General features: G+C 45.1%; 1 protein-coding gene across 1 annotated transcript in view; it reads left to right on the top strand.

Moving 5' to 3' along the window:
- Positions 1 to 21,874, top strand: part of FGF12 (fibroblast growth factor 12) — a 232,866-nt gene that overhangs the window by 62,711 nt on the left and 148,281 nt on the right. The gene's annotated exons all lie outside the window — the stretch shown is intronic.

The following is a 21,874-nucleotide window of genomic DNA, read 5'->3' as shown; positions in this document are numbered from 1 at the left end:
TGCTGCTATTTTTGTGCGTATAGAACAACTGAGAGAGAACTGCAGTGTCTTAGGGCGAGTGCTGAGTCTCGAGGAGTACCTGCCAGTCGTTATTCCACATCATCTCATCAAGCTCATTTCAGGGAAGGTGTCGGAATGGACAGGGCAGAGAACGGGCGATGAAATTTCTAAGGTGATTCCCTTAAAGATATTTGAGGCTGGGCTGAGAACTGATATAGCATTTTACCTGACACGAGGCTTTTAGCAGGAGCAGAAGCATTTGCTGACAATGCTGACAAAACCGCTCAAGTTGCGTGTTGTCTGAACAAAGGTAAAAACAGGCCTGCCCAGAAAGACTTTATGGGTGAGGTTCAGTTGCCAAGCACCAGTGCCTAATGCCATTTCAGCCTCCCCAGTAAACCTGAGATATCCACATTAACACACGCAGAGCTACCAGAGCCTGCAGCCCCCTGGAGCTGATGCAGACCAGGCAGGACACCCCATCACTCCTTAAATGACACCGGATTATGTGTATTTTGGTGATTGATTCCTCTTCTGTGTGTATGCTGCTGTGTGAAGGTACATCTGAGTTTGCCTCCTAGTCTGGTCTGCTCCAGGACTTAGAGAGTAACTTGTGATGCCTGACAAGGCTCTTGGCCACAAGAGGAAATAGAGCTGAGGAACTGAATGAACGGATGAAACAGGAATCTCCAAGGTCTGGGTAGACAGGAGCACGCTTTTAGGGACCGTGGAAGCCCACTGGCAACATCTACACAGATATGATAGCCACCAGAGGGACCAAACTGAGTGGAAAAAGAGGAATGGTGGCGGTGGTTGTTCATGTGCGGTGGAATGGCAGGAGCAAGTGGGTAAAACCCCACCAAGCCATGTAAACACAGTGCTTTGTGCTTATGTACCAACGTCTCCCCAAAAAGGTCTGTAAGCCATGTATGGCACTCAGCAGTTCTCTTGATGAACTCACAAGGTTACCTTACGTGGTCTCCAAAGCAGGGGTGTGTGTGTCTGTGAACACTAGCAATGGAAAATACCTCTCAGGAGAGGAGGGCACTTGCCCAGCCTCAACTCTCAGCTCATTGCTGCACCGTAATTCTGGTCGGTAGGCAAGAAGCAAACCCTGTCTTTTCTGGATAACTCTCTGGGGCTCAACATCCAATGAACTGAAAACTCATTGAAACCATGAGCTTTGTTTTGTTTTTCCATAAACCATAACTGAGCCTGAACCACTGTTTCAGGCTGTGTTGAACTCAGTCTGCCACAACACAAGCCAAAACTGAATCTAGATCTGTAGTGAGATATTAAGCCAGCGGTAGGAGTTTTACTTGGAGAATCTTCATTAGCACAGTAAGATGAAGGTGCAAAGACCAAAAGATTTGAATGGGCTGTCTTCTTGCTGTGTGTTGTTTTGGGATATTTCTGGTACGATAACTTCCATTATGATGGGATCTCTGAAGTTTTAGAGGAGAAGACTCCTATCTTCTTAAAGAGATTACAGCGTAAGGCTGTAGCCCTCAGGACTTGTCCATACCTGCTAGCCCATGTGGGCTGAGCTGCTTCATTGCAGGCTTTAGCTCTGTGTGTCACTGTTTCCAGGACGGGGTCTCAGGGGTGAATGGGGAGGTACAATGTTGTATAGGCAGTGCTGCGTGTTTTATCACAGTCACTCTTTCTACACTATTGCTTCTTCTACACCCTCTTTGTCTAAAATCTTTCAGTCTGGGCAGGGCACCCAGGCAGGCTCCATATGAACACGTGCAATCTAACCACTGTTAGCAAGCTTTTGCTTTTATTAGCCTTTGGTCCAGATTTCATATAGTTCTCACTTATTCAGATCTGAAAATGAATACCTTTGTCTTCCCACAGCACCTCTGTGCATCTTCTGTCTATGTAAACTTGAGTTTAACTCTTCTCTTTCTGTTGATTTGATCATCTCTCCCTGCACTGCCTTATCTGTATTTGCCTACTATTGATTTTCCACTTTGACTCTGGAAGAACTAAAAGGGGTTTAGGAAAAAAATAGGCTCCTAGATGTTTCTTGATTGAGAAGCTACAGCTAACTGTGTTTATTAGGACATTGTGAATAACCCAGGCAAGGGGTCGTCTCGTCTCTCTGTGCCCCTAGAAAGCAAATATGTGCAAGCTTGAGCTATAAAATTGCCAGTCAGTTGCAGAACACACCCTTGATCCTCTACAGAAAAGGGAGTGTTTTGCCAAGAGAGGGCATCTGCTGGGCAAGAAGGACTTAATGTACAAGCACCTTCTGGCCTCTGTCCCTGCCTTCAGGGCCTGACGCAATGTCCTGCAGAAGTCAGTAGCAGCAAGGCTGGAAAAGGGCTCTGGACCTCCTGACTAGGTTTCTTGTTCCCTGAGCTAAACGTCTGTCAGGCTTCTTTCCATCACTCTTTTAATCCTGTGTTTTTGCAGACATGTCAGCATGGGGAAGGTTGTTACCTTAATTGCTTTCAATCGTTACATAAAAGACTGTCAATGAAGAGCTGCAACTACTGAGAAGTTTTAATTATGGCCTGACGTGATGTTATTGTCCTGGCCTTGCACACCTCTGTGGGTGTATTTCTGAAGGAGGTGGCTTTTGTTGCTCCAAGCTGACTCCTCCTGAGAAGTCTTTCTCTCCATCAAGGTGACATTCAGGAATGACAGTGCGACACGTCACCGAGGAAGAGGAGAAGTGCTCAACAGGGAACAGTGACTTTGGTGTGATGTTTCCCTGTATGGCCACAGTCTTTTCCAAAGTGGGTATTAGTGATCCTCCAGTTTTTCCTGTGGCATCATTCACAGTAGTAAGAGAAGTTGGGTCCTTCTAAGCCACTCTGTGAGCTGCCATAAAAATTGGTGAGGTGCAGCTTCCTTGTTTCAGGTGCATTACCAGAGTCCAGGGAAACTGAACTGCATCATTAAACAACTGAATTGCGAAAAGGAAGGATGAGGGGCTGAGAAAGGCACATGGAGCCTTGCGCTTTGGTTAGCTAGTAACAGCTTTCCCTGTCATTTTTCCCTTCACCGAACAGAGGTCCAAGTCACATCTACTGGAGATGCAATGTAGTATCTGCAGTTCCCCTATCTTGAACCACCCAGTCTCTCAGGTCTCCTAAGTCAGGGCATTCTTTCCTGAAGTTGCATAAAGCTGCTGCCTGTATTCATGCAATAACTTTAATTGGGCTCCCTATGGGTTGGAAAGTAGCAGGTTAAGATGTGGGTTGAACCCCTCAAGTTAAGACATTCTGGCAAGATTACTACAGATGGTGCCGTGACAAGACAAGTAGCCAGGAGAGGACTTTGAAGGCTGCCCATAATACTCTTTGGCCATCTTTCAGAAAAAGGAAAATTTTTATTTGTGCTTTTTGCAAGCTGGAGAAGGGAGAGAGTTGCCTTGTGTAGGTGTACTTAATTTGGTGTCGCAAAAATTAAAGTAGTTTTAGCTTCCCACCAAAGGGCAGTGCTGATGACAAGAATGCTAGCAGTGAGATCAATGCAGTGTGCCTATCATCCAAAGGTATAGAAATGAAATGCAGCCCTCCTTTTAAAAACAGGTTCTGCGGCTTGCTTTGCCAAGTAGTTGTTACTTTTGGGACTGTCAACAGCTTTATTTTGTGTTATGAAACAGACAAAGATGACTGGGGCAAAAACAAAGAAAAGGAGTGACTTTGTAGTTGGAAATGAGCACACCAAACAGTTGGATTGAGGAAGGGTCTGTTTTAGCTTACTGTCTTGTCGCAGAATATCTCAGACTGATTGTCAAGTAGAACTTGGTTTTATGGTTTGTAATAACAGATTAATTTGTATTTAAACATCCAAATGTATTTGGAGGAGTAGGGGGGAATCTCAAATTAAGATGCCCACGCCCTCACTACCCTAGCAGGGATGCTCAGTGCTCCCAAATTACGTTGTCCCCTTGAGGTGTCCTGACCTCAGCTACAAGAAAATGAACACACTTTTATATATCGGATACTTTCTTTAAAAAGGTCTATAAATGGATCTTGCCCAGAGTGTGCTCTTGCACTGAGCGTGTGCTGCTTCACATTTTTAATTTGTGCAGAAGATGTAATGGAGGAGTGAGTTGCTGGACTGGATTTAGATGATGCTAGGGATTTTTCATACTGCTACAAGAAGCTGGTGCATCTGATGTCTTTAGCTTTGGTGTCTGCTTCAGGAAGCCTGTGAGTAAATGTGTGTCTGCTACTGACGGGTCAGGTCTGATAATCAAGTTCTCTACGGGGCAAAAGCTTTTCCCTAGAATTGGAAATCTGTAAGAGCCTTTCCTCTACCTCCCATTGCTTCCTGACAGCGTGGCAAAGGGCTGATCCTCAGGTGCGGCACAGTACCTGGAGAGAGCAAATAGGATACTCTAGTTTGGGGTACGGTTTGTGGAAAATGTATCTAATGACTTCCGTCTCTCTGTAATAGTCACTGAAATCAGCTGCAATGAACGGATATAACGACAGTCAGTGCAAAGTGGCAGCTGCGCTACAGTGTTAACCTACTGGGTGAGACATACCTGTATTAAATAAATAGGATAGACAAGTGAAGGTTAGTTTGCCTAATTTTTTAGAAATGGGCAGATATGAAAGAATTTCTGATTCAGAGGCTTGGCGTTTCTTTGAACTTAGGTCTAAGTGAACGGAAATTTTCAACTCTGCAAGTGCAGCTGGATGAATAATTTGTAGTGAAAAATGTATCTGATGGCTTTCACCGCATTTGGGACTGACAGCAAACACATCACAATTTTAATTATTGGGATTGATTTGCTGAAATATTCAGGAGCTATTTTTGGTTCCTGCAGACTGTGCATGAAAAAGTTCGCTATTTAAAAGCCAGACTCTTTTTTTTTTTTTCTTTCTTTTTTTTTTTTTTTTTCCCCTCTGAGCTCCTGACTGGTCTCCTTGCTCCATACAAGGTTCTCCAAACAGGGCAACAGGACTCCTTGCATCCTAGCTTGAAAATTTAAGATATAGGAACCTTCAAATAAAATAATAATAATAATTTAAAAAGTTATTGCAAGTCTTCCTACCCTAACCCTCATCAGAAAGCATGTGAAAAGGGATCAGGATGGGCTAGGCTTGTTGGCTTCTTGAAGTGCTCGCGGAGCTGAGGGCTTTGCATGTAACTGGGGTAGGTATCGGCCAGGTGGAGAATGGAGGCTTTTGCAGAGGTGAGGAAAGCATTACAAAATGTTATGTCTCTCACCCTCTCCTGTACTTTTCACAGCTTTGATAAAGTCAAAACTTCAGGACTGGCCATCAACAGTTCAGGCTGGGGGTTAGTTGAATGTTGCTCAAGGAAGAAAGCAGGGAGTTACTGATGTGTCCAGTTTCCCCAAACCGCTGGGAAAAGCCATTTGCCCTCCTGACCCTCTTCCCCGGCTCGCGCCTCCCCGTCGTGTGGTACCATGACATTGTACCGTCGTGCCATCCCAGTAGGATACTGCATGCCGCCCACTGCTGCAGGGGAGAGTTGGCCTGGGGGGTGATGCAGACACTGTGAAGAAAATTAGGGAGAAACAAACTTTTCCCAGGGAGCAGGGCAGGAATAACGTGAAATACCAATTTTCCTTCTCATCTGCAAAGAAATCAAGGCAGCATTTTGAAAAGGAATGTAGAGGGATGAATAAAAATGCGACTTTCCTGAGCAACTGAAATAGCAACCAGAAAATAAGGAGGGAGATGCAGGTACATCGCCCTGGTTTGCCTGGATTTCTGATAGCTCCTCTCTGAAATGTTTTGCTACCCTCTGGTGGCTTTCTGAGGATTTGTGCAGTCTGGTTTTCATTCCTTGTACAATCCCCTGCCAAATTTTTGAGATGCACTAAGAAACCCAGATCTGCCGATGGAGGCTCTTATTTTCTCTAATTCTAAATCAGCAGTACGATAATAACGAAAAGGCAGCTTTGTTTTGGTTGTTGTTGTTTTGTGTTTTTTTCCCCTTTTTTCATATGATATCTTTTTTGATCTGAAGTTATAATCACAAAGGCAGCTTGGTTGGGAGGTTAAAATGAAAGAGCCCTAACTTTGTGCCTAGGCTGGCTGTGTAGTGGGACTGTTCAGTGGTTGGGAATGACAGAGCCTTCGCAACCCTGCAGAATGCCAACCTGTGTCCTCTACTTATCTGCAGAGGACACAAAAGTGAGTACCAGCGAAGCAAATAATAGCAAAACTCCCATGATTTCCAGAAGCCCAGAATAGGTCCTATTCAGCCTGGTGCAGGGGCAATGCTCAAACCGCCGTCATCCTTCAACTGTGCCTTGGTCTCCATTATTCAGTAACTTCTTGGTTTTTTTCCCTTTTTCCATCTTCCCTGCCTTTTAATTGATTCTACATCGTGCCTTCGTAGCAGAGGAGCCGTAGGTAGGGATTTAAAGGGCAGTGGTTTGACAGATTTTACAAGAAACTCCTCCCAGGCATTAATTCCTGGGTTATGGGGTCAGAGAGGCTCTTGTGATCTTCTCAGTCTGACCTCCTGCAGAGAGCAAGTCACAGGACTGCCCTCAATTGACTCCTGCTTGAAATGTGGCATTGAATGTAGAAAACATCCCCTCTTGGTTTAAAATTTTCCAGTGATGGAAGATTCACCTTGTTAAATTGTTCCAGTGCTTTATCACCTTCACCATTAAATACTTCCTCACTTCGCTTTGTTTAGTTTCAGCTTCCAGCCTTGGGTTTTCTCGTTACTTTGTGAGTTTGAGAAGCCCCATGTTGCCAAAACTCTGTCCTGTGTTAGAGACTCATGGGCTTGATCAAGTTGCCAACCAGGTGGAGCTCTGAAAGGCACCTTTGTAGTAAGAAATGAGAAGTTGTTAATGTTATTGACTGAGAAGTTGTGGGGTGTGGTGTGAAATCACAAATGCATTGCACAGAAGGCACAAAAAAAGCAATACAGGGGCACTGCTGGAGGATGTGTGCGCTTCTCCCTAGTGCGTGTCTCCACTGGATATTTCTAGGGTTCGTGTATTTAAAACATACAGTTAGTAAGGGAGGATTTATACAGGTTTGCAAATGAGATCTAATTGCAAAAGTTCTGCAGAGGTTGAGTTTCACAAGAGATGACTCGAAATATAAAAGCATTTGTTGTTTGGGGTGTGGGGGTTTTTTGGTTTTTTGTTTGTTTTGTTGGTTGGTTGGTTTTTTTATAAATCAGCTGTGCTGTGGTCCTTTGGGATGTAGGCTGCTACATTCAGCCAAATGATTGTTGTTAGCTTCTTATGCTGTTCCAATTCACAGTACATTTTAAAACCAGCTCCATCCATCTCACAACCTGGCAGAGGTTTGGAGCAGAGAGCAGCCAGTACCTTTTGTGCCGGATCAGCCTACAAAACCCCTGAGCCGAGAGTAAGAGCGCAAGCCTGGTGGGGCAGTAAGCACAGGTAGAAGGCTACCTTAAAGCAAAAAAAAAGGTTTTTGTGGTTCAGGCAGGGAAAAGGGATGCAGTAGATTTAGATTACCTCAACCACAGAATATGCTGTGACAGCAGATGACCCAACTCTTTCTGTGGTTTGACCTCCATCAGGCCAAACTTGCTGTTTTTAAAGCCACTTGAAACCCTACAGGAGGTGATGGAAAGGCAGTCAGTGTGGAGGCATGGGACATGCTTTTAGGTTTCAGCCTTGTCTCTTCTTGGCAGGGTGTCTGAGCCCAGCACGTGGGACCAGCAGTCCTGAGTGCAAAGCCACTTGTAATACAGTTCCTTTCATGGTCTTGTGGGCTGCTTGAGTGAGGCTCCGGGAGATACTTATTTCAGTCCTGCTGCCATATCCCTGCTTGTGAAGAGGGGACAGAAATGCCAACCTCAGCGTCTCTGCCAAGGCATACCGTAAGGATTTGTTAACATACACAGCTGTTGTGGAACAGCTCTGCTGTTGATGTTCAGCATCCCCAATCCATCTTCTGGCATTGATGCTTTCTAAACCAAAGGAGCGTTTTTTGAGCTGGTGCCAGTAGTCATGGGTATGTCTTATATGATGTTTTGCAGCCCGATGCAAACTTGTTTGGGCTGTGTTTTGGGCTGGCTGGACTCAGTCTGGTTCAAGACTGCAGGATGTGTAATTGCCTGAGTGTCTCAGCTAATAAATCCAGTCTCCCAGCGGACCTAAATAGCTAAGTGTAGTGCTTTGCTGACATGGTTACAAGGCTTTTTGGGGCTGGAGACAGTTTATATCCATCCCTTTCAGGGAAACTTCTCACCTGCCAACAAAAGACAGTGTAGACCCCTCTGAAAAGAGAGCGCATGCATTAGCCTTTCAGCTGGGATAGAGTTAATTTTCTTCCTGGTAGCTGCTGTGTTTTGGATTTAGTATGAGAATAACATTGATAACATATATTGTTTTAGTTGTTGCTAAGTAATATTTATATTAAGTCAAGGACTTTTTCAGCTTTCCATAGAAGCTGAGAGGGAGCATAAACAGGACAAGCTGCCCAAAGGAATATTCCATACTATAGACTTCATGCTCAGTATATAAATGGGGGTTGGCCAGGGGGCAGGAATCTGCAATCACTGCTGGGGACAGACTGGACAATTGATCATTGGGTGGTGAGAGCAATTGCGTTGCATCACTTCATTTTATGTATTCTTTTACCATTATTATTTTCTCTTCTGTTACTGTGCTATTAAACTGTCCTTATCTCAACCCACGAGTGTTTTTCCTCCTTTTCTCCCTACCCTACAGGAGGGATGCTTTGGGAGGGAGTGAGTGAACGGCTGCGTGGTCCCCGTTGCTGGCTGGGGTTAAACCACGACACCCCGTACCCTCTTCCTGGATTCAGTGACCAAGTGGATGGCAGAGAGTGTGAGACTGAGAAAGGCTTCAACAGAGGCATTTTACGCTTTAAAATCCCTTTTTACTTCCACCCTCCACCTCGATTCTGTCAGACCACAGCTAGTTCTGGAGGAAGATGAGATGCAGACTGACAGCTTCAAAGTAAGGCAGTACGGGAGATGCCAGGGATGTGTGTGAGCACGTCTCCAGAGAGGACCCCAGACTGCTGTGCCCCCCCCCCTAGAACTTCTCTGTGTAGTAACAGGAGAAGATTTTCCTGCAGGAAACTAGGATGATTTCAGGAAATCAGGATTCCTGCAGGATCAGCAGGAAATCACTACGACAGTTGGGGATGAGGGTCTACCTGTGATCACTGGGAGTTCCTGGAAGCTGTCGTTTTGCCATGCACAGAGACTCTTTTTGTGCCAGGTAACCTCTTCCCCAGTTGCCAATATAAGAGGGCATCATAAATGGAGGTGTGAAAAAGAAGAGAAGCAGCGTTGCATCACCTACTGCTCTGAAAGGAGAGGGAAAGAGACAAAGGAAGGGAAAAGAAGGCACTGTGTCCTTAAAAATCAGTCTTTCAGATTAGTTTTGGAAACAAGACTGACAATGGTTAGGAAAGAACAATCCCATCTAAAAGCTTTACCAGTGGGGTTTGGCTCCTCAGTACTGAGGGAAAAAATGCACTCTTGAAGCTATGCTCCTCCCTGTTTTCCAGGGCACTGCACCCTCAGCCTGTCAGTGCATCAGAGAACTTTCCCAAAAAGGCACTTTGGGGATGTAGCCTACATCTCTGGAAGGAACTGAATGGGGAACATGTCTCTGCTAATGAAAGCTGCAGCCAGAAATAAGAATTTTGGAGGTTGAAAACTAGGTTAAAAGCAGCCAGCAACAGAAAGCAGCTGAAGATGGAGTGGGTTAAAGAGCTCTTGAGCATTAGACAGTGGACGGTTTTGCTTCACTCCCAGCTCCTGGGCAGTGCAGTCCTGGCAGACTGACAGGGCTTCTGGGGTGAGTTGTCACAAGATGCTTCAGCTTGTTGAGTATTTTTTCCTTAGGTTTTTATTTTTAGTTGAATTCTCACATTTTACACACACTACAGTGACCCCTACTGCTGCCAGCAGTCAAGGGCTCATGTCAGTGCAATTATTTAACTATGGGAAAGTATTGCCTGTGGTCTTATAAACAGATAGCATCACTTATAACCCTTAACTACACAGAAAGTCTGCTGCCCAACCCTACACCGCCAAAGGGGAAAACTTCTGTAAACCTTTGTGATGCTTAAATTGTGGTCATAGTGTTTGTGTAAAGGATAAGAATCAGCCAAAACCTTCATAATAGACCTTTTCATAGAACAGAATCATAGGATCATCTAGGCTTAATATCATCGAGTCCAACCATCAACCTAACGCTGCCAAAGCCACCACTAAACTGTGTCCCTAAGCACAGTATCTACCCATCTTTCAAATACCTCCAGGGATGGTGATTCCACCATTTCCCTTTCCATTTTCTCCCTTTTCCAAGTAAAACTGTTGTAGTGCACCACATGCAGAAACAGCATCCTTGTTGTTCCTGCTTGGTCCTAGGCACCAGGACCTTCTCCTGTTTTTCAAGAGCAGTTTTAGGGTGGGAAGATCCTGAAAGCAGTACTAGCATGAAAGGGCATTCAAGGCTACTACCCCTGCAAAAGTGGATGGCAGCTGCTCAACCTTCTGTAACTTCTTGTGATGTGTTAAGGGAAGAGCCCTATGCTGGTTTATGCATAGCATTTTGTGTCTGTGTTAACTACCCTGACCATGGGCTGAACCATCACCTGCTTATTTAATCTCACTCTTTTCAGCGTGATTTTTCCGGTGGGTGAACGAGTTCTTTACAGGGACATGGAATTACAAAGAGATCATGAAGGAATATGAAACGTGCAACGTGGAATAAAAGGAAGTCAGAATATTAAATATAAATAGCAGGGTCTTGCTGAAGTGCTGTGCAAACACAGCTGCTGTGCAGCAGGCTGGCCGAGCCACCACGTGCCCATCTCCATCAATCCTAGTCGGTGTAAACACCCCTGAGAGAAATGATAACTGGCCTCAGCAGGCATCCTGCAGTAAATATCCCTTGGTGAAAATGACACTAAGGAAGAAATCATAGGGTACCAGAGACATGACTCAAAAGTTTCTACAAGGCAAGGACCTAACTGGGAAAGCAAGCTGGGGAAGGGCAGAAGGAAGAAACTTTAAAATGAGATTATCCAGGCACTGCTGCCTGCATCCCTGACAGACCAGTGCAGGCTTTTCCCTATGATTTGTTCCCCAGGAATTGCTTTGTTCTAGTTTTAGCTGCTTAGAGACTATCCCACAGGCTGGAGCAGACGTCAGCTCAGAGATTGTTCCTGATTATTAATTTACTCTGTCTTAATGTAGGCCCATTACCAGGCGCTTCCCCTGATGGTGTGCAAGAAAAGCTGATGTCTGTTCTGCCTCTCATCAAAGGCAGCCGTGTGTTTTACCTGGAGACCGGGGGCTGTCACGTTTTCTGTGCTTGCTGAGAAATGTCCCCCCTTCTTCTGGTCTGAGTAAATGGGCAAAGAGGCAGCTCCAGTGACTTCTCGCCTGAGCCCAGAGGTGCTCTGCCAAGGCGTATGGGGTGGCTGAGCATCAGGAGGCATCCCCAGGTCTGCCTGTGCGTGGTGCCTGCACCTCTGCGTGGAGATTCTTACTCATGGCCGTGCTGCGTCTGGCACACGTCTATGGACTCACAGGAAACACCCTTCTCCCTGCTCCCCGTGTTAGTGATGGCTTTGGTCTGGGGAAAGGCAGCCTAATTACTGCAGCTAGACTGAGGCCCAAGAGCTCCACTTATGAGCTCTTTCAGAAGTTATCTTGGACAGTCTGTCCCCTGAGAGCATCATCCTGAGAACGATCCTTCTGCTTTTGCCTCCATGCACTTTGCTGTTGGCATTGAACATCTTGGACATTTGTGGTCTTGCCTGACACCTCTCGCTGTAACCAGGAGGGTGACTGAGGGAGCAGGGTGAGGAGTAAAGCCTTTCTCTGCTATGCCTTGCTCTCACTTACCATCACTGCTGTTCAAGGAGTGTTGCAAATAAAAACGGGGAGCCAGGCTCTTGGTATCAGACTCTTCTCCTTCCTGCAACGTTGCACGCTACACAGTCCACCTCTGCAGAGCTGGAGTCAGAGTGCTTTTGTACGCTGCTGAGTGATGCTGGATTCCTTATGGTTTCGTTATGGCTTGACACTGAGCACAAGGGAATGAAAAAAACAGATGATGTGACCATGACACTTGCTGTAACTCAGCAGGGGAAAAGGAAAGACACCCTCCTGGGAACCTGCTTTCCATTCCTCACACCCTCAAATGTCATGTGCTGCCTCGCAGTGTAACTGGTACTGCCCTCAGAAGTGTGTGGCTCTGCCATCACGAAAAGCAAAGAGCTAAACTTGTGTTTTACAACAAGCTGCTCCAGTGAGACTTAAGCACGGATGAGCTGGGACCATGATAGAGAGAAGCAGCAGAAGGTGTGGTTTGGGCAGGAGGTCCCCTGCTATGGGTCTATTTTTCCTCACAAAACAACCATTTCTTCCCTCTCCCTGGTGCAGCAGCCCTAATCAAGACTGGTGAGGACCTTCTGGAGATAAGCAGTGATTGCTCTGTAGCAGGAGAACATTGAGCTGGCATTTCCTAGGTCTGAGTCATCCTGCTAAATCTGTGCATGGCAGCTGGATGAGAACGGGAGTGGGGAGCGGAAATCCCTTATGGGAGTCAGAATTACAATGAAGGAACCAAAGTGGTGGAGAAAGGGCGAGTCAAGCCTCTGAGTGTTGGGATTTGAACGTGGGACTGGCCAGCTAAATAACTAGGTAGAGCAAAGGTAGCCTCATGGTTCCTTCCACTGGTCCCAGGGAGGCATGCAATATCTAAGGAGGGTTTATGTTAACCCAGTACTGCATAATTCCAGGTTGTCACTGTGTTGGGGGTTAAGCAAACGCCAGCTGGAAGGAAATAATTTTGGCAGTGGTCTGGGGATGGATACATGACATGTGAGAGCTTGCTTAGAACATTTTTGCTTTAATTGGCAATTTCTCCCCATTATAACTACTGTTTTCCTGCTGAACTGAAGGATGTAGCTCTTTCAGAATGGGAAGTGATGGCTGTGGTTCCACTCCCTCATGAGCCCAGCATGCCTGATAGGACCACTTGTGCAGGGACAGAAACGGGGTGTGGAGCTGGGTAGCACTGAGGACTTGGGGTGACTCAGGGCTGCACTCATGCTTGTTGATTCTGCAGGGGCATTCTTGTCTGAGGGTTGTAAAGTAACCTCTTAAAATTTAGCGTTGCCATTGCGTGGCACTTGTTGGGACAATGTTTGTGGCTGTCCCGATGTAAACAGGCAGAAGGCTGATGCAGGAGTGGCTGGAGGTCAAACATGTCTTGCAGCAGAGTCGATGCAGTGGCTCTGCCAATAGCTTCAGCAGATAACGTGCTCTGGTGACTTTTGCCGAGTAGCTGGAGAAGGCATGTTGGCCACATGCCATTCACAAGCTAAGGTGAGAATTAGAAAAGGTGTGTTTTAGTGACTCATAAATAGCTTAGCACATGCTGACAGGGCAGCAGCTCAGCTTTATCATTCCAGCTTTGAATCCCTAAAGTACCTGTGAAAAAAAATAATAAAATAATCAGTGCCTGAAACTTAGGGGCTAAATTCAGACCTCGTGGAGCAGTATCAATTTATAGCAGGTCTGAAGCTGGCCCTAGCTCTCTAACATTATTGGTAAATTCTCTGCAGCCACCTCTCTCTCTACTCCAGCCCTTCCTTGGTCTGTTCTGCTGCTGCAGTTACAGCTTTAGCTTGTGCTGAGCTGCACTGTGTGCTGTGCCAGGTCCATCACATGTGCCTTGTGTATCATCCAGGTTTTGAACTTTGCTTGTGGGCAGTGGACAGCCACTGCAGGGATTGACCTTCAAGGCCTTTGGTAATGCCTTCTATGTGTTTCACTGATGATAAAGCAATGTCTTACTGATTTATCTGCTTGCACATAGAATTATTTGCCTCCCATATTTTATTTCCCTCATGAAATTCTACCCATTTGATTTCCAATTTCTTGCTGTGCTCTGTAGCAGTCTCTGTAGAATGGTGCTTCATCTTTCACTTGAACACTTCTCATTCCTCCCCAATTTTGCCAGGTTATGCATGTTTTGGAATGGGACTCGCTGGAATTTTTCTTCCAGCATAAGTGAAATATCTTCAGCTGCTGAGGAAAGAAGGATTTTTACCTTTTCATAGGGGAGCAAAATCTCCCAGGGGCTGATAATCAGTCTAAGCCACGATCTGTGCTGGCACCACTCTGCTTTCAGCAGAAGCAGACTAAGGCCATTACCGAGTATGTCACAAGTCAGCAGTGATTCCTGTTTCTTGGAGCCAGCCATGTTACCCGTCAGTGGTGTCATTGTTGTAAACTGGTGTTGCTAACTCTTCGAGGATTGGGGCCTTTCTTAAATCCCTGAGCCATTATGTAAGAATCACAACTTGGCATATTTAGATATTTTCTGGTTCTAATGGCTGCAGAGAAGAGCTAACAACAGAAACCTTACAAGACCCTAAACTGGGAGTCAAACGCAAGAAAGAAACTCAAAGGTTTGCTTTAACTCTCATAGCAGAGGATGGAGGAGGTGGGTCAGCCTTGTGGCTGGCCATGTCTCAGCCTGGTAGTATCGACTGCCTTTGCCATTTGTCCTGAAACTGTGAGCAGCAAAAAAATGTCCTCTTTCCTGTGAAGCCAGCTTGATACTCCATGTATGTGGTACACACATGTCACCATGAACAGGGCTGGGGCTGCAGCAGCAGTGTGGGGGTTGTGGCCTGATGGGGTGGGATTTAAATTCTCTGTGTATACACCAGTGTCAGCCAAACGCTCCCGGCGGTTCCTCAATTGTCGATTTTCATATAAAAATCTTATGGAAATGTTTCATTTTGATGAGGTCAAAACCTTTCATTGCAACTTTATTTTCATAATATTGTCAAAATATTTCAGCAAAGTTGAAATACTTTAGAAAGTGTCTTTTAAAGGAATATTGGTGAGCGTGTTGATTTTTTGACTTCTTTGGAGCATCTACCCAAAACCAACAGTGTTCCCTGAGAAGGAAAATCTGAATCTTTTTCTTAGCTCTCTTGTATTCTCGTGAGGACTAAACTGCATGAGACAGCCTCAGAAAAGGAATTTTTGTAGACAAAAAGTCCTCTTAACTAAGTTCACCTGGAAAAAATGTACCTAGTAGGAAGTCCTGCCTAAGAAGCCAGGATTTCAAGGTTGGCTCTTATAAAGGTCTTGTAAATTCAGTCTTCAGTTCTCTTGAAACATGAACTTGGCTTTACATATATAGCCACATTATAACTACTCTCTAACGTTATGATTTGAAGTCTAGCTTTTGTCATTTTTTGGCCTTCAGAACGAACAGGGACAAACCTGTGTGTGGGTCTGGTGAAGACCCTGCTGCCTTAGCGATGCTACGCTGGAGGGGATGGGAGTTACTTGTTCCAGAATAGTGGTTTTGCTAGTGCAATCTGTGTTTCAAACATGTCTTCACATCTTCTTCAGCCACGGTGGTTGGTTAACGAGTGAGGGTCTGAACTGTGGTGCCCTGGTAGTGGTTTTACCGTGATTGGAGAAGCTGTGAACTGGAGCAGAAAGCGTTTCTTGTACCATCATTCCCAAGGCAGGGAATTAGGCAGGCAGGTACCTGCTTGTCTCGGTGAGACTACGCCACACATGTTGTATTAGCATGCCAGAATAAATACACTTCAGATCTGGACGACAGTAAAAAGCTCTGTAAGTGTCACTGGAAGTAGGTAGATGGGGAGGTTCATACTTCCATGGATGCTGCTCCTGACCTCAGATGCACTCCTGAACATTAGGAGTGGGTCTGCTGGAGGGGAAGGGGACCTGGCTTCTTGCAGAGGTGGTCTATTGTACTTGCCCTCTGAAAATCTTTATTAAGCCTCACAACTTTTCCGTGTGGGATGGATGGATTAATTGTGCTATAAGATGAGGAAAGCCAGTCGTTCACTTTTCATGCAGTGAATCAGGGGGAAGCCAAGAGCATGTCCTGGTCGAATTTGGAAGGCGTACTGGTTCCAGTGTTGGCTTTGCCTCGATGTCTGCCTACTGAAACCAAAGGAGCAAAGATGCTGCCTGATGGGCAGAGCCCAGCAGCCCTGTTGGCCAGTGAGCTCGCTTGCCTGCCCACCTCAAAAGCCTGGCACAACTGCAAGCTGTTGCCCCTAAACTTGGGTCATGCCTCAGGCAAAGCCTTTGTTTCCTACCGTGGATTAATAACCTCAATTACCAAGGCGCTGTGGGTCAGATCTTCCCACCGCTGGCTGCATTACAGCCCTTTAATCTGTCTTCCTCTCTCACAACCTCTGAGCCCGGAGGGATCGGCAGAGGGGTGAGATCTCCTGCCTTCCTGCACAGTTTTCCCTTGTGAGGGGCTGCAGAGACTGATCAGATGGGAAACAGCACTCGGAGCTGGCAGAGGAATCGCACCCACAAAGGAGGTGCCTCTGGAAGGTGCTTCTGCCACTCTCAGGTGCAAAGAACAGATGTGGCAACATCTGGAGGTTTGCCATGAAATTCAACCACTTGCAAAAAATCACAGCCCCCCACCCCAGAGGGGTCTGGCAGTCAGGTCGGGTCATCCGGGGAAGGGGCAGCACGGCTCTTCCTGCGGGGGAAGATCATGCCTCCCAAATCTCTTGGTATCCCCTGAGCATCTGAGTAAAGGTGATGCAGATGAGTTCATGCACTTGAATTTCTAAAATGCTTCCCTCGCTGGGTGTTTCCTTTAAAGAAAAAAGGTCAGGTCTTGTAAGTGGGGAAGCAGCCAGTGGAGAGGGATAGGACTCTGCAGTCCAGCATGCTCCTAAATGATCTTGGAGAGCGAGGGGATGGAGAGGAGAGAGAGTTTGTTGATCAGAACAAAGTAATTTGGAATAAGAAAAACACAGGTGGACAGGAAAGAGTTGTAGAAGAATCTCCTGATACCAAGTGTCTGGTAAACTAACAGCAGTATAAACTGAGAAGTGCAGAGTAACGCACCCGTGGATAAAACCAAAGTGAAATATATATTTATGATCAATCATGGTAAGGGGTACTACTGGGGCCATTTTCTCTCTGGATGAAGACCTCAGCGACAGCATGGATCTCTCTGAAAGCGCTAGCTCAGCAGAGGCAAGCAGAAGTTATTGGGAAAGGTACAGAGAGCAAACAGGACCTATCATCCTGCCATGCTAGAAATCCCTGGTGCACTCGCACCTTGAGTACTGCGTGCAGCTCTAGTTTTCCTGTCTCAAAAAAGATGCGATAGAAGGAGAAAGGCACAGGAAACAGCGACAAGGTCAGAAGAGTGTGCAGAGTAGCTGCTGCCTGGGGAGCAATGGAACAGATTAGGCATTTTCAGGTGCCTTCATGAATGAAACAATTGAGAAGGGAAACGTGGCAGAGGCAAATAAAACCATGACTGTCGTGGAGAACGTAAAATTACCATTTCACAATATAACCGCTAAGGTGAGCGTTAAATGGAACTACCGAGAAGCAGTTTTAAACTAATAAAAGCTTTTTTCCGGCAAACAATGAACCTATGGAACTTCTTGCCAAAAGATAGTGAGGAGACCAACTGTATTACTGGCTTCAAAAACCAATTATAAAAACTTGTTGCGGAGAAATCCGTAAGGGTTCTTAAGCATGTTGTGACACATCTTATGGATGAGGAAATGGCAAAGCCGCAGGGCACTGGAAACAGATGGAGGGAGCAATGTATGGCTGCCCCTTTTTCCAGCATGTCTGTTCCGAGCTGCTGGTACTACTACCAAAATACATTTGGAGAAGTCCTAGAAATTCCAGCTTCTGAGGAAGTGTCACTGTGCTAAAATATATCCAGAGCAACCACTTCTCACTAATTCAGATTGGAGATATTTGATACACAAAGCCTTCTTTACATATAATATTAGGTTTCTTCTTAATGTCTGCAAATGCAACTACTAAGTACTCATTACTATGAGCTTTTTATGTGTCTGAGGATAAACCTATTAAATGATCAAGGCTATGGGGCATCTTTTCTTTTTCTCCTGCATTTGCCTTGGTGAACTGAGAGGATGCTGAGATTTTACCAAGTCAGTCTCTCCACCAGTAGCTGGGGTAAGTGGTTTCTGTGCCCTCTTGTTCATACGATAGCACTGCTTTTTGACCACAGAAAAGCAGGCAAGATATTGGAGTTTCTCCTCTGATGTACAAAATCAAGCTACGTCTTTTTTTTCCTGTCTGATCTTCTATTTTTTGTCAGAAGGTGTGTGGTATACTTTTTCCATGGTAGATTTTCCAGCAGAATAGCTACAATCTTTGCCTTATAATGAGCGCAATTTTATACTGATCAGGAAGAGGCTAATCCTCTCGTTAATTCACCAGAATGAGGACTGACAGATGATTCCCTACTTGGCCACAAATTTATTGTGTGACCTTCAGCAAACCCCTGAACTTTGAGCTGCAGCTCCCACTGGCTCTGGCGTGAGTGCTGTGTGCTTCGGTGGAGCTGGGTGCAGTAGAAGGTCTTCATGGGTAGTATGTCTCTGAAGCAGACCCTGCCGTCCCTCCTTGTCAGTGGGGCTGTGCTTCGTAAAGAAGGGACTAAAGTATAAGCAGAAATACTGGGAGAGCACAGTGACAACAGTGGGGTAAGTACTTGTTTGCACTGAAAAGGGATGTATTTTTTTGGGCCGTTCCAGGGTAGATTTTGCTCAAATGGCTCCTGCCAAGAAAGATGCTGAGAAGTGGTTACCTGCCGTCACCGAGGAATATACCGTCGCTGATCACAAATAGATCCACGGAGTGACCATCAGAAAGTGAGCACCGAGTGCTCCCGTAGGAATTTCGTAAATTTACAAAGAGGGACAAGGTCTGAGATTTGCATCAGCACCGGCTTGGGCGAAGCTGTTGAGGTTAATGGACCGTTTCTCACCATATCTGGCTGTGTGTGGCCAGAAAATACAACAAGGGCGAACACTTGCCGGGGGGGGGGCGGAGGGGCACACCTGCAAAGGCTGTTTAGCTATGTACCCATCGCAGTGTTCAAAGAACTACAGGTAGTTGATATGGGTGAAAACAGAAACAACATGGACCCAGCACCCTGATTATTACCTGCTTTTGTATGAACACAAGGAAATTACCTTTCCTGACTTGTCACTTCTTTGAGCTTTTGTAGATTTTTTTTTCTTTTTTGTCTTTTGTAACTGATGAACTCATGCACATCATGCTATTTTAATACCTAGCAAAGAGCCTTGTCTGCTAAATCACCTTATTTTTCTCTGATCAGAGCACAGTGCATTCCTCTTTTTAGTAGAAGGTATTAATTTAAATTCCATAATCCTAAACATATTCTCGTTTCTGTTCCATGCTTCAGAAGGCCAATGGCATTTTAATTTAATAAGGGAGAAACACACATGACATTGTGTTCCCTGTAACTGTCTTCTGACCTCAATGAGTTTTTCACAGCTTGCTTTGTGTTCCAGTAAATGCAATCTCTGCTTTTATTCAAGAACACTATCATTTCTAATACCCGTGTTCTACTGATGGGCAAAAATTTAAATATCTGTAGCATTTTCACAGTAACTTTTGAGATGTTATTTGAATTATTATTTAATAATGCAAGCCCATCAATGGAGCCAGAGCAAGATTTATGTGCCACTTATGTTCCATTGAAATATTGTTTGGGTGCATGCTGTCCCTTTGCAGAGAAATAAATTTTATTTTTGGTTTACCTTGGTTTAGGATTAGAATGAGTTAACTCATCTAGCATTATCTTGATTTATGTCAGCTCCATATATTTTTCTAAGTTCTATAAGCTTTGTTTACTGGTTTAAGATTCACCTAATTGGGTACATGATATTACTGAGTATTTTGTGGCGTGTAAACGCTTGAGTCATATGCATCACAGTTCCTAAAGAATCATCCTTTGCCATTTTTATGCTTCCATTTTGCTGTTTAAACCTACTTAAACCTACTCAGTTTGAAAGAAGAACATGTGCTTGTTGCAGTCCTCGTGGCCCTTCTAGGGAAATGTCAAGTAACACTCGTTCATTTATTTCGCTGGTTTGATTCTGCTCTCCTTTACTCTGATGTGAATCAGGAACTGACCCCTTGGAGCCTGCCCCACAAAGGCAGAAATCCCGTCAGATCGCTACCTGTTAAACCTGCATCATCAGCCTTGCTGCAAGGTGATAGAAACACCCCAAAGAAATGGGGATTATTTTATTAGTGGTTTTGTGGGTTATTCTGCATAGATTTTCTAAGAACTGTGTTAGCTTAATGAACAGAGGTTTCAAACTTCAGCTACCTGTTGCATTTTCACTTTTTCCTTCTTACAAACATTTGTAATGTGTCTGGTACACCTGTTCTCGCGTATCTAAGCGATAATGCCTGCCTGTTCCCATGCTAGCCTAGCATGTATAACATCTAAGCGCATGTTTCTCCTGGGACCCGGTGCTGCACTTTAGTATGGGCATCTTTAAATCAGAACCCCCTCATTTACAGCTCCATGTTGGCTGCTAAGCAAAGAGGGCACCTTGACTTCAGATCTCACTGTACTGTCCTTGGTCTGCCAGATCCAGGATTGTTCTCATCTCAAACATGCTGCTGATGCATTTGCAGAAGGAGGACTATTATTTTTTGTGCTATTACAGAAGTACCCAGGAACCACTAGTTGTGTTTTGGAGCTTTGCTGTGCAAACTACTTCTGACCTTGTTCCAGAGGGACTACAGGCTTGCTCACTAATCTGGTATAGCGGAGAACTGAAGGACAACAGTGGGCAAAGGGGAGGGGTAACAGCTCTAGTCTCGGTTTGGTATCTTCTCTGATACAGCACAGCAGTCTTCCATGATTGCTGTAGAACAGGTATTGCTATGGAGTGTAGGTGGAACAATGGTCCTGGGTACGTGGGGACACATAGAGCGGAGGGAGAGGGCAGTTTCATTTAGCTTTTTGCTATGACTTGGAGCATGTTCCAGGTCCTGTGTAAAATAGCTTATGAATGAAGACATACAGAGTGATGATTTTCAGCACAAGTCAGAGCAGACAAAAACTGAGTTTAGCATGGATCCCAGGGATTAGTTGTTAATACCTTGCATCCTTTTAACAGTCCTGAACTGTATGCTACTGGCTTTGCTTCTAGCTAAGTGCTGTTTTCAGTGTATGAAGTAGGGCTGACTGGAAAATAAGAGCTTCCATTTCATGAAACATTTAACATTTTAACTTCTTTGTTTTGTTTTGTTCCTATTCTAGAGGAAAACAGTCAGGTATTTACTGAGGGCAGGAAAGACTCCAGATGCTCTCACAAATAGTGTTTTTGCCACAAATTCTCAATAGACTCTCACACTAGAACAGCGTTTCTTTTGCTATGCCTGGTTTATGTGCCTTGGTATTCTGATCTCCATGTATTTTATAGCTTTTACTATTCCATCCTAATGGGATTCCCAGTGGGCAAACCAGTGTTGCATCCCATATCATGCTGACTGTGCCTTATTCTCTTTGGTTTGACTTGAGAGACATCCTAGCAAGCGTTAACAAAGTAACCTCACTCTCCACTCTCGCATCCCTGCAGGGTGTTGGCCAAAAGCCTGTTACATCCTAGAAAAACACTTTCTGGAAAAACTTCTGTCTTGTGTGCTGGTCAGAGGAGCCTGGCCACTTCTGCCTGGTGCCAGGAGGAACAAAAGTAGAGGCAGCTTTCAAAGGTGGTGTACGAGTAGGTAACCCTGCTTCAGCACAAGGTAATCCAGGTAGAAATTCACCCTGGTACAAGGTGGTACATTTGTCCTGGAGGCAGCTCCCTTTCAGTGGAGTACTGGAGTCTACTCAGATGAAAGAGCTCATTTGAGAGGTTTTTGTATATGCTAATACGACTTTCTCTGAGGAGCTTTCCATGCTCCTGTGATTTCCAGCCGTGTGTAGTGGGTTTTGCACTGTGTAATTTCATAAATTGAAAACAGCTCTAAGGAGAGCATCTTTCCTCAACTTTCCTTGCATGTGAAATATCAGCCCTACCTTTCT

Source organism: Chroicocephalus ridibundus, chromosome 6, assembly GCF_963924245.1.
Source record: "Chroicocephalus ridibundus chromosome 6, bChrRid1.1, whole genome shotgun sequence".
Taxonomy (NCBI): domain Eukaryota; kingdom Metazoa; phylum Chordata; class Aves; order Charadriiformes; family Laridae; genus Chroicocephalus; species Chroicocephalus ridibundus.
Note: the sequence above shows the minus strand (reverse complement) of the source record. Positions and strands in the feature narration are given on the sequence as shown.